This window comes from Arachis ipaensis, chromosome B1, assembly GCF_059453495.1.
Source record: "Arachis ipaensis isolate K30076 ecotype BB chromosome B1, ASM5945349v1, whole genome shotgun sequence".
NCBI classification, from domain to species: domain Eukaryota; kingdom Viridiplantae; phylum Streptophyta; class Magnoliopsida; order Fabales; family Fabaceae; genus Arachis; species Arachis ipaensis.
The window spans coordinates 87,154,600-87,167,169 of record NC_142436.1 but is presented as its reverse complement, the minus strand read 5'-3'; the positions used below and the strand labels follow the sequence as shown (position 1 = coordinate 87,167,169).

Genomic DNA, 12,570 nt, shown 5'->3' with positions numbered 1-12,570 from the left:
TAAAGTCTCTAACTTACTTCCTTTTTTATTTTCAAATTATCATATGCTAAAAGGGTAAACTATACTAATTAATCCACATATTCTATAACTAATAAGTTGGAATTGCAACTAAACTAACTGGCTAAAATATGAAATAAGGTGCAAAATGCAGAAAATAGAGTAAAAACACATAAAAAGAACAATGTATAAGTACTGAAAGATAAAAATAAAAATAAAAATAAAAATACAGAAAAATAACCAAAATAAAATAAAAGAGTATGTAGTGGTTCACCAAAAAATACGCCAGAGATGGCGACCTCCCCACACTTAAAATAAAGCATCGTCCTCGATGCTCACTCAAGCTGGGTGTGAAGGAGTGTCATCACTGGAAGGATGGGCTGCTGGAGTCTCGGTGGTGGTCTGAGGATCTATAGACTGGATGAGGGTAGGTGGGTCTGTCTGCTGGAGAGGAGGCTCTGACTGGATAGGAATCTCTGTATCAGCGGCCTGAATTTACTGTGGCTCCTCCTGCTGTGGTGCAGCCTGCTCCGGTCCTGTCTGTGCAGCCTGGGTGGGGGTCTCCTCCTCGTGAGCATCCTCCTCCACCTCAGATGTATCAGAAGGGGTGTCAGGCTTGGAGGGGATGTCGCCGCCAGAACGGATCATCAACTTGACGTAAGCGACGCTCCATACGATCCAAGCGGGCGAAGAGTCGATGCACCAAATGGTAAATAGGCTCAGGAGCAGCTGGAGGTGCAGTGGGTGGGGCAGGTGCAGCAGTGGAAGAAGAGGGGGCAGCTGAAGGTGTGGCTGTCCCATCAGAAGCAAAGAGGAATGAAGGTCTGTAGCCTAAATCCAGAAAGTTCCTGCTGTGAGGAATGATCTTCTTGCAGTCCGCAGTAGGTGGCCTCTCATCAGCATCCTCCCAAGGCACGTCAGCTCGACGGCCTAGCTGGGTGACCAGATAAGGGAAGGGGAGGGTGCCTCTGACATGGACCCTGGCCATATAGTGCTGGATGAAACGAGGCAGATATAGGTCCTTACCCTCTATCACACACCAGAGGAGGGTAATCATAGCAGCAGGCAGCTCCATCTCATGAGTGCTCGGCATAATAAAGTTACTCAGGATCTAGTGCCAGAGCCGAGCCTCATCATTCAAGTATATCCGCTTGATTCCTTTAGGCATGGTGGTGTTCTTACCCATGACCCATGGGATAGTAGGTTCAAGGGCTATCCTCTCCTTGACAGCGTCCCAGTCGAATCTCAGAAACCTCATATCTTCTTCAGCCTTTTGGTAACCGTCAGGCTGATCTGACTTAGGCTGAAGGCACAGAATATCCTCAATGGCCTCTTCAGTGACCAGTAACTATTTCCCTCTGAGGTGCACTGCATCCAGGGAAGTCTTGAAATAATTACAGTAAAACTCTCTCACCCAGGAAGCGTTAACCTCAGTCAAATTTCTCTCCAAGAAGAACCAGCCTCTTTGTTTGATCTGATCGGAGGTGTACTGCTGTAGTTCTTCTGGAATTTTCAAAGTCCTTTCCGGGTACAGATTTCTGGAGGCAGCAAACACTGGATACTTCAGCTCACAGTATTGATTTGCAAACTTAATTGGATCAGCGGCAGGGAGGAGCTGGTCAGCCTTCTCCTGCAGGGTAAAATGCTTTTTCTGCCAGGAGTTATCATGCATAAGCTCCAGGAGAGACATAGAGGATTCCCCTTGTTTCCGTTTGCCAGTTGTTGCCTTGCCTTTCCCCTTTCTTTGAGTGTCAAACATCCTGAAAAATAGAAATCTAGGATATAATAAAAGCAGGAAAACAAGTAGGCAATTAACAAGATAAGCACATAGTGGCAAAGGAGCAGTAGAATAATGAAATGAGTTAAATAATTATGCATTTTGGAGTGTTTTGGAGTTTAAAAAGCTGAGATGAGAAAGTTCAATCCAAAATGTAATATAAATAGAATTCATGTTAATTAGGAAAAACCATAAGCATGGCTTGAGTTAAAAAGTAAAAGTAAAGAGTGAGTCAAAAAGCAGAGGGGGTTGTTAGAAAGTTAAAAGTGGTTTTAAATTGAAAAAGAGGTTAGAAAGCAAAAATCAGTGAGTTAGTAAAAAGAAAGTCAGAGTAAGTGGCATGAAGATTGGTTTCTAAGTAACAAGAATTTCACAATTTGAAGCAACAGACAACTCATATTCAAGCAAGGAAATCAAGTTGTTGATGATTCATATAGATATACCAATAACGAAAATGTGAAATCAAATCATCAATAATGTGAGTTATTAACTGGGGAAACAAAAGGAATAAGAATGCTGGCCCGTGCATTCATGAATTGGTTTGGTAAAAGCTAAGGAAAGCAAAATTGAAAATGCCAAAACCAATACATGAATGAGAATCAAAACGATTTACAGAAAATTAGGCAGCATTCCGGCTAAAATTGGATGTTCCCGGAAAATAAACAGCAAGCAGAATAGGTCATTAAAATAAACTGCAATTAGATATAAATAATATAAACATGAAAGAGCAGTTGCAATAGCAGCATGAACAGTAAGAACATCATATGAACTATACTAACATCACAGCAACAACAGAATTGCGAAAATTATAAAACAAGTAGCAAGAACAGTGCAATTAATCAGGCCTAAATCCACTAACCACATCCTAGCTAACTAACCACCTAGAATCCACTACAACATACATCTCTAACTATCCTAAATTTAAACATAAACTAAAAAAAAATATGAAAATAACTAGGAATGAAATAAAGGTGGCGTTCGACGGAACCTGGTAGGCGTATGAACTAATATGCGGCCGCGTCGTCCATACGTTCGCGTCGCTGCCAGTTTCTTCAAAAACCCCATTTTGTGCTTTCCTTCCATTTTTATATGTTTCCTTTCCATCCTTTAAGTCATTCCTGCCTTAGGAGATCTGAAACTACTCAGCACACAAATCACGACATCGAATGGTAATAAAGGGCAATTAAAATAAATAATTTTAAAGCATAGGAAACATGTAATTCACACATATCACATAATAAGGAAGGGAAAGTAAAACCATGCAATTTACATGAATAAGTGAGTGAAGGATTGAATAAATCTCTTGAATTGAGCACAATAATAATCATAAAATATGGGTTTATCAACTATACAATAAATTCCAAACTTATCAATGAACTTAGTTCCAATTAGATGAGCGGGACTTGTAGCCTTTTTGCTTCTGAACAGTTTTGGCATCTCACTTTATCCTTTGAAGTTCAGAATGACTGGCTTCCATAGGAACTCAGAATTCAGATAGTGTTATTGATTCTCCTATTTCAGTATGTTGATTCTTGAACACAGCTACTTTATGAGTCTTGGCCGTGACCCTAAGCTTTTTGTTTTCCAGTATTACCACTGGATACATAAATGCCACAGACACATAACTGGGTGAATCTTTTCAGATTGTGACTCAGCTTTGCTAGAGTCCCCAGTTAGAGGTGTCCAGAGCTCTTAAGCACACTCTTTTTGCTTTGGACCATGACTTTAACCGCTCAGTCTCAAGGTTTTCACTTGACACCTTCATGCCATAAGCACATGGTTAGGGACAGCTTGGTTTAGCCGCTTAGGCCTGGATTTTATTCCTGTGGGCCCTCCTATCCATTAATCCTCAAAGCCTTGGATCCTTTTTACCCTTGCCTTTTGCTTTAAAGGGCTATTGGCTTTTTCTGCTTGCTTTTCTCTCTCTTTTTTTTAAGCTTTTTCTATTCACTGCTTTTTCTTGCTTCAAGAATCAATTTTATGATTTTTCAGATTATCAATAATATTTCTCCTTTTTCATTATTCTTTCAAGAGCCAACAATTTTTAACATTCATAAACAACAAATTCAAAAATATGCACTGTTCAAGCATTCATCCAGAAAACAAAAGGTATTGTCACCACATCAAAATAATTAAACTAATTTCAAGATATAATTCAAAATCATGTACTTCTTGTTCTTTTGTAATTAAAAACATTTTTCAATTAAGAAAGTTGAAGGATTCATAGGACATTCATAGCTACAAATTGAATCCTCTCCCATTGGACATGAAGTTAAAACTATAGAAGAATGTGCACAATCTTCCATACCCTTGGTGAGCAATGAGAAAGAGAGTGAATCGGAAGAGAGCTACCAAGAGGAAAAAGTTGGCATGGTGTATATCGAAATTGAAAAATTTGAAGAGGTTGATCAAGAGATGGATTCATTCATCAATGAATTCCTATCAAAAATTGAATCACCCGCCATTGTGCAAGATGAAGTTCTTGAAGACAACACCAAGCCAAGTGAAAAAAGGGAAAATATTGAAATTGAAGAAGCTTGCGAAGAGGTAGAGATAGTCAAGGAAGAGCACAAGGGAGTAGAGCTTGAAAGATCATTAGGACCACTCCTTCCTAAGTCACCATCCTACACAATATTCAAGTGGGTAAAATTCTTATCCCTAAGCTTTACATTCTCACTTGAATATGCTTTGATTGAAAATGATGGTCAACTTAGAGCTCTTTGTGGAGTTAAGGGTAGGAAAGAGTTGTGTAATGGTTGGAAACGTCATTCTAAGCTCATGACGGTTGCAAGCTCAAAATTCAAGAGCAATGGTTGGTGTGGAACCAAATTGCATGGGTCTAGGAAATTGTTTGGAAGCTTCTTTGAGAGTTCTAAAGTCATGCCACCTGGATGGACTAATGATGATCAACTTCAAGACGGGTGTGAAAATAAAGTGTGGGATCTCGGATCGCACAAGGAAAATCAAATTTGGGAGCTCATGGTTTGTGAAGAACTCCATCAAAGCTTGAAGATACTAAAATTGAAGAATGGAGCCTCTTGGAGACTCAAGCATTGGTGGATGTTCAAGGATAGCTTCAAGCACAAGCCACCTTGAGAGGAGCTCCCCATAAGTCCAACGTAAGGACAATAAACAAAAGTGCTAGGTGGGAGACACCCCACCATGGTAAACTCTTTCCACTCTCTTGTGGATTTGATTAATAAGTGATTTGAGTTGCCATTGTAGGTAGTTTTTTCTCTTCATGTAGTTTTATCTTAATATCTTGATTCTTAGTTACTTAAAGTGGAAGTTATGTTTGTTTGCACTTGACATTTTTTTTTGTCAATTTTGCATTTTAGTTGATCTTGAGTTGTAGGTAGTGTTAGGGATATTTTTAGCTGTTTATAGTATTTCTAAAAAAAAAGTGTCAAGGACGCGTACGCACGCTGTGCGCGTGCGCGTCCATACGCATATGCAGGCCCATACTTTTTCTAGAGAGTTGGGCCAATCTCGCACAAAAGCTGGGCCGATTGCATAACTGCGTGTACGCGTGCGCGCACTGCGCGCTTATGTGTCCATGTCCTTATTTTGTATATGCTCGCAGCCGCGCACATGCCGCGTGCGTGCCGATTCGCCAAAACTATTTCCAGGCCCAGGACCCGAGACTTGTGCCAGCTCTGGGCTGGTTTTGAGCCTTTAGCCCAACTCACCTCGCGCGGACGCGAACTTGCCGCTTCCGTGCACCTCACCTATTTTGCCACCCACGCAAACGCACACTCTGTGCTTCCACGTCATTCACTCCTTTCACCCATCTGCGCAGACGCGCACAGTGCGCAAGCGCGCGGATTCAAAAATTTTCTACCCCAAAGGACGCGAGAACATCCTCACTCGCAGACCCCCTTTTTCCACCCCTAGCATTCCCTCCTCATCTTTTCCCTCCATAACCACCCTCAACCTTCACTCCTCCCTGCAACCACCGCTGAGTGCCGCTGCGACTCCCGCGTCGCCGCCGCCACCCCCCGCTTCTCCTTTTCTTTCCTCCCCTATTTCTTCCTCTCTCGCCCGTTTCTTATTCCTCACCTCTTGGTCTCCCTTCTCTCACCATCTCACCCTCTCTCCCCGACTCTCCCGCTTCCGACGAGCCAGATCATGAGGAGGAGCACGGGGCAGAGCATGAGGCCGAGCACACGGAGGAGCATGTTGAGGAGCCGGTTCGGCAGGAGGCACCTCCAGAGATACAGGATACTCCGCAGCATGCCGAGGAGCCATTGCCCCAGTCTGAGATACAGCAGGAGACAGATGCGACCGTTGATCCCTCACCATGAGCTTGATCAGTAGCATCGAGGACGATGCTTCATCTTAAGTGTGGGGAGGTCACCGCTGTCGCCGTCAGTGGATTTGGTGAACACTTTTCGGACATTATCACTTAGTTCCTCTTATTTTCCTCTTATTTTACTTTATTTTGTACTATTTTGGGATTATTGTATATACTTGCTAGCATGGATACTTTTATTTTGGCCGTTGCACACTTTTATTGTATATATTGCATTTTAGTATTGTGGTTGTGATTTGGAAATGTTTTGAATTGTTGAAAACTTAGCTAACCCCTTTTGTGCATAAAAGAAGTTGTTTTGATTGGAAAAGAGGGTAAACTAAGGAATTTGAGAAATTCTTAATCACATCATCGTATTTAGGATAGGCTTAGTCAAAATAAAAGAATTTCCAAAAAGAATTTATTTAAAGGGTACCACCCCAATTGATTGGAAAATTTTTTGTGAAACTTGCTTGAATTCATACTTTTGTGAATCATGTTTTTGAGCTAAGAACAAAACTTGTGAGTTTTGAGCCTATTGGTGTGGTTACATCTTATAGCCACTTATTTTTTCTTCTTGTGTGAAATTGTTCTTCTCCAATGATTGTGATCCTTGATTTGTTTAATTCTATATGTCCAAATATTCCTTGTATACATGCATTTATATGATTGAGGCCATTATTTCATTAGCTCACTTACCCAAATAGCCTACCTTTTACTTTCCATTATTAAACAACTTTGAGCCTATGCTTAACCCAATTGTTCTTTATTTTAGCAGATTACAAGCCTAAAGCGGAAAACAATAAAGTCCCTTATTTGGATCTTTGATTAGCTTAAGCTAGTGAGAGTGTTTTATATTCAAGTTTGGGAGATTGGAAACATTGGTTGGGATAAAAGGGTATTTTATATTTCTATATTTGGGAATTGGGTGCATACTCATGTAATTGATTAAATATATAAACCTTATACATTGATGCTCTTGTATGTAGTTAAAAAAAAAGAAAGAGAAAAAAAAACTAAAAAAATAAAAAAATATATAGAAAAAGAAAAAAAAATAAAAAGGAGACAAAATACCCCAAAGTGGAGCTCAATAAAGATCAATGCATATGTGTCATAATCAAAAGAAAAAATGCATGAGTATGTAAAAAGTGAAGAGGATGGGTAGTTAGATTAGTACTTAATTGTATAGGTCATTACATAAGTTAGGTGGGAAGGTCTAGACAAATCAAAGATTCAAACTTTAGTCCACTTAACCATACATGATCCTACCTTGACCCTAGCCCCATTATAACCTTTGAGAAAAACCTCATGATATTTGTATGCATGCATTGAATGATTGTTGATTGTTAGATGAAGAACAAACTTTGGAAAACATGATTAGGAGAGAATTGAGTGAATCAACCCCTAAACACTTGAGTGGATAGAGTGGATACACATCTGGTGAGGGTTTGATTGCTCAATTACATGTATTCACCAATATCATCTATGTTCATGCAAGTTTGTAAATTCTTTTGATAATTCCATGCAATTGTGGGTTGGATTTGATTTCCATTGTTTGAGCCTTTGTGCTTGCATGTACTCTCTTGGAATTTAATTTGTTTTGACCAAGCATTAGCATTCATATAGTTGGTTGCATTCATTTAGATAGTTGCATTTAGATAGTTTAGTTGCATTGAATAAATGTCATACCCTTTGCTCATCCTTGGTTAAGCATGAGGACATGCTTGGTTTAAGTTTGAGGAGGTTGATAAACCCCCTTTGTAGGGTTTATCTTGTGTTGAATTTAGAGCATTTTGATAACCTTTTCTCACATTTATTCAATGAAATAGCATGATTTTGTGATTGTCTCCGTACTTGTGCTTAGATGTGAAAATATGCTTTTTAGGCCTTTAATTTGATAATTCTGATTCACCTTTGATTTTCACTAGATGCCTTGATGTGTTTGTGATGAGCGGATAATTTATACGCTTTTTGGCATTGTTTTTAGTATGTTTTTAGTATATTTTAGTTAGTTTTTATTATATTTTTTATTATTTTTTAAATAAAAATCACATTTATGGACTTTACTATGAGTTTGTGTGTTTTTCTATGATTTCAGGTATTTTCTAGCTGAAATTGAGGGACCTGAGCAAAAATCTGATTCAGAGGCTGAAAAAGGACTGCAGATGCTGTTGGATTCTGACCTCCCTGCACTCGAAGTGGATTTTCTGGAGCTACAGAAGCCCAATTGGCGCGCTCTGAATTGAGTTGGAAAGTAAACATCCTGGGCTTTCCAGCAATATATAATAGTCTGTACTTTGCCTGAGATTTGATGGCCCAATACGGCGTTCCAAGTCAGCATAGAAATTCTGGCGTCAAAACGCCAGAACTGGCATAAAAGCTGGAGTTAAACGCCCAAACTGGCACAAAAGCTGGTGTTAACACCAAGAAAAGCCTCTACACATGGAAGCTTTAATGGTCAGCCCAAGCACACACCAAGTGGGCCCAGAAGTGGATTTCTGCATCATTTACTCATTTCTGTAAACCCTAGGCTACTAGTTCTCTATAAATAGGACCTTATACTATTCTATTTTCATCTTTTGATCATCTTTCAAACTATCTTGGAATCATGTTTTGATGATTAAACCCTCTTTGGGAGGCTGGCCATTCGGCCATACCTAGACCTTTTGTTCTTATGTATTTTCAACGGTGGAGTTTCTACACACCATAGATTAAGGTGTGGAGCTCTGCTGTTCCTCATGAATTAATGCAAAGTACTATTATTTATCTATTCAACTCAAGCCTATTTCTTCTCTAAGATATACACTCGTTCTTCAACCTTAAGAATGTGATGATCTGTGACACTCATCATCATTCTCACCTATGAACGCGTACCTGATAACCACTTCCATTCTACTTGCAATAGCTTGAGTGCGTATCTCTTAGCCTCCTGGTTCATGACGCATGGTTGCCTCGCCTGACAACCGAGCCTTCCATTCCATGAGATCAGAGTCTTCGTGGTATAGGCTAGAATCAATTGGCAGCATTCTTGATATCCGGAAAGTCTAAACCTTGTCTGTGGTATTCCGAGTAGGATCTGGGAAGGGATGACTGTGACGAGCTTCAAACTCGCGAGTGTTGGGCGTAGTGACAGACGCAAAAGGATCAATGGATCCTATTCCAACATGATCGAGAACCAACAGCTGATTAGCCGTGCGGTGACAGCGCATTTGGAGCATTTTCACTGAGAGGATGGGAGGTAGCCATTGACAACGGTGAAACCCAACATAAGCTTGCCATGGAAAGGAGTATGAATGATTGGAAGAAGGCAATAGCAAAACAGAGGTTCAGAAGGAACAAAGCATCTTCATACGCTTATCTGAAATTCTCACCAATGAATTACATAAGTATCTCTATCCTATTTTATGTTTTATTTATCTTTTAATTATCAATTCTCCATAACCATTTGAATCCACCTGACTGAGATTTACAAGATGACTATAGCTTGCTTCAAGCCGACAATATCCGTGGGATCGACCCTTACTCACGTAAGGTTTATTACTTGGACGACCCAGTGCACTTGCTGGTTAGTTGTGCGGAGTTGTGACAAAAAGTTGAGATTACAATTGTGCATACCAAGTTATTGGCGCCATTGATGATCACAATTTCGTGCACCAAGTTTTTGGCGCTGTTGCCGGGGATTGTTCGAGTTTGGACAACTGACGGTTCATCTTGTTGTTTAGATTAGGTAATTTTATTTTATATTTAAGCTTTTTACTTTTTATTTTTGAAAAATTTTAAAATCAAATTTATATTATTTTTTTCTTCAAAACTTTTAAGAATGAATTCTAGAGTTTCATGATGATTTGTTGAAGTCTGGCTGGCTGTGAAGCCATGTCTAATCTTTTGGACCGAGGATTCAACTTATCATCACAAGGGCTTGTTAATTTCTATCAATCTTGCTATTGAACATAATGATCTGCTAAAGCTTGGCTGGCCATTGGCCATGTCTAGTATTTTAGGCTGAAGCTTTCACTGAAAGCTTGGCTGGCTAGTAAGCCATGTCTAATTCCTGGACCGGAGTTTTAGACTAACATTGCATGATTCCTGGAATTCTTATTAAGAATTTTGAATCTCTTTACTTTCTTTTCCAAATAATTTTCGAAAAATTACAAAAAAATTAGTAAAATCATAAAATAAAAAATGTTTTTGTGTTTCTTGTTTGAGTCTAGTGTCAATTCTTAAGTTTGGTGTCAATTGCATGTCTTTATTCTTCTTGCATTTTTCGAATATATGCATTATGTTCTTCATTAATCTTCAAGTTGTTCTTGATGATTTCCTTGCTCTGATCTTTAAATTCTCTTATTTTGTGTGTTTTGTTGTTTTTCATATGCATTTTCTATTTATTAGTGTCTCTAATATGAAAATTTCTAAGTTTGGTGTCTTGCATGCATTGTTTGTTTAATCTTAGTTTTCCATGATTAGTTGCATTTTGATTATTTCTCATCATTAAAAATTCAAAAAAAATTTTAAAATTCTGTCTTTTCAAGACAATAATACAGAGAATTAAAGATTCAGAACATGCAGCAGAGGAATTACACAGAAAAAGCTGGGCGTTCAAAACGCCCAGTGAGGAAGGAAAACTGGCGTTTAAACGCCAGCCAGGGTACCTAACTGGGCGTTAAACGCCCAAAAGGGTAGTATTTTGGGCGTTAAACGCCAGAATGGATACCATTCTGGGCGTTTAACGCCAGTATGGCACAAGAGGGAAGATTTTGTTTTTAATTAAAATCTTTTTCAAATTTTCATAATTTTTCAAAATCAAATCTTTTTCAAATCATATCTTTTCAATCATATCTTTTCAAAATCAATTTCCTTCCATTTTTTTTTCATTTTAAAAAATCCTTGCTACAATTAATGATTTAATTCAAAATTTTCAAGTTGTTACTTTCCTATTAAGAAAGGATCAAATTTTAAATTCTAGAATCATATCTTTTAACTTCTTGTTAGTCAAGTAATCAACTTTAATTGTAAAAATTTCTTTTTTAAAATTGATTTTCAATCATATCTTCTCACTCATATCTTCTCAATCACATCTTTTTCAAAATAATTTTCAATCATATCTTTTTGATTTCTAATTTCAAAAATCTTTTTCAAAATCAATTAACTATTACCTCAAATTAAATTTTCGAAAATCATCACCCAAGTTTTAAAAATTTCTTTTAATTATTTCAAAACCTTTTTAATTTGTTTTCGAAAATTCTTCCCCTCTTCTCACATCCTTCTATTTAAGGACTAACACTCCTCCACTATCAGCAATTCAGACTCTCTCTATAAGTTCGAATTCTCTCCTCTCTACCTCCTCCTTCTATTCTTTTTTTCCTCTGACACCTCAAGGAATCCCTATATTGTGACATAGAGGATTCCATACTTTCCTCTTCTCTCTTTCATATGAGCAGGAGCAAGGACAAGGGCATTCTTGTTGAAGCTGATCCTGAACCTGAAAGGACCTTGAAGAGAAAGCTAAGAGAAGCTAAAGCACAACTCTCTGTAGAGGACCTAACAGAAATTTTCAAACAAGAAGAAGCCATGGCAGCCGAAAACAACAACAATGCCAACAATGCAAGGAAGGTGCTTGGTGACTTTACTGCACCTACTTCCGACTTCTATGGGAGAAGCATCTCTATCCCTGCCATTGGAGCAAACAACTTTGAGCTTAAGCCTCAATTAGTTTCTCTATTGCAACAGAATTGCAAGTTTCATGGACTTTCATTAGAAGATCCTCATTAGTTCTTAGCTGAATTCTTGCAAATCTGTGATACTGTTAAGACCAATGGGCTTGACCGTGAGGTCTACAGACTTATGCTCTTCCCTTTTGCTGTAAGAGACAGAGCTAGGACATGGTTGGACTCACAACCTAAAGAAAGCCTGAACTCCTGGAAAAAGCTAGTCAATGCCTTCTTGGCAAAGTTCTTTCCACCTTAAAAATTGAGTAAACTTAGAGTGGAAGTTCAAACCTTCAGACAGAAGGAAGGTGAATCCCTCTATGAAGCTTGGGAAAGATACAAGCAATTGATCAGAAGGTGTCCTTCTGACATGCTTTCAGAATGGAGCATCATAGGTATCTTCTATGATGGTCTGTCTGAACTGTCCAAGATGTCATTGGACAGCTCTGCTGGAGGATCTCTTCATCTGAAGAAGACGCCTACAGAAGCTCATGAACTCATTGAAATGGTTGCAAATAACAAATTCATGTACACTTCTGAAAGGAATCCTGTGAATAACGGGACAAATCAGAAGAAAAGAGTTCTTGAGATTGATACTCTGAATGCTATATTAGCTCAAAACAAAATATTGACTCAGCAAGTCAATATGATTTTTCAGAGTCTGTCTGGAATGCAAGCAGCAACAGGCAGTACTAAGGAAGCTTCATCTGAAGAAGAAGCTTATGATCCTGAGAACCCAGCAATAGAAGAGGTAAATTACATGGGAGAACCCTATGGAAACACCTATAATCCTTCATGGA

The 12,570-nt window shown here is 38.7% G+C and overlaps 1 non-coding gene across 1 annotated transcript; it reads right to left on the bottom strand.

Moving 5' to 3' along the window:
• Positions 1–12,038: 12,038 nt before the first annotated feature.
• LOC148577354 (small nucleolar RNA R71) lies at positions 12,039–12,146 on the bottom strand. Its single transcript, XR_015903757.1, has one exon. It is a non-coding gene; the product is annotated as a small nucleolar RNA R71 (small nucleolar RNA).
• Positions 12,147–12,570: the final 424 nt, after the last annotated feature.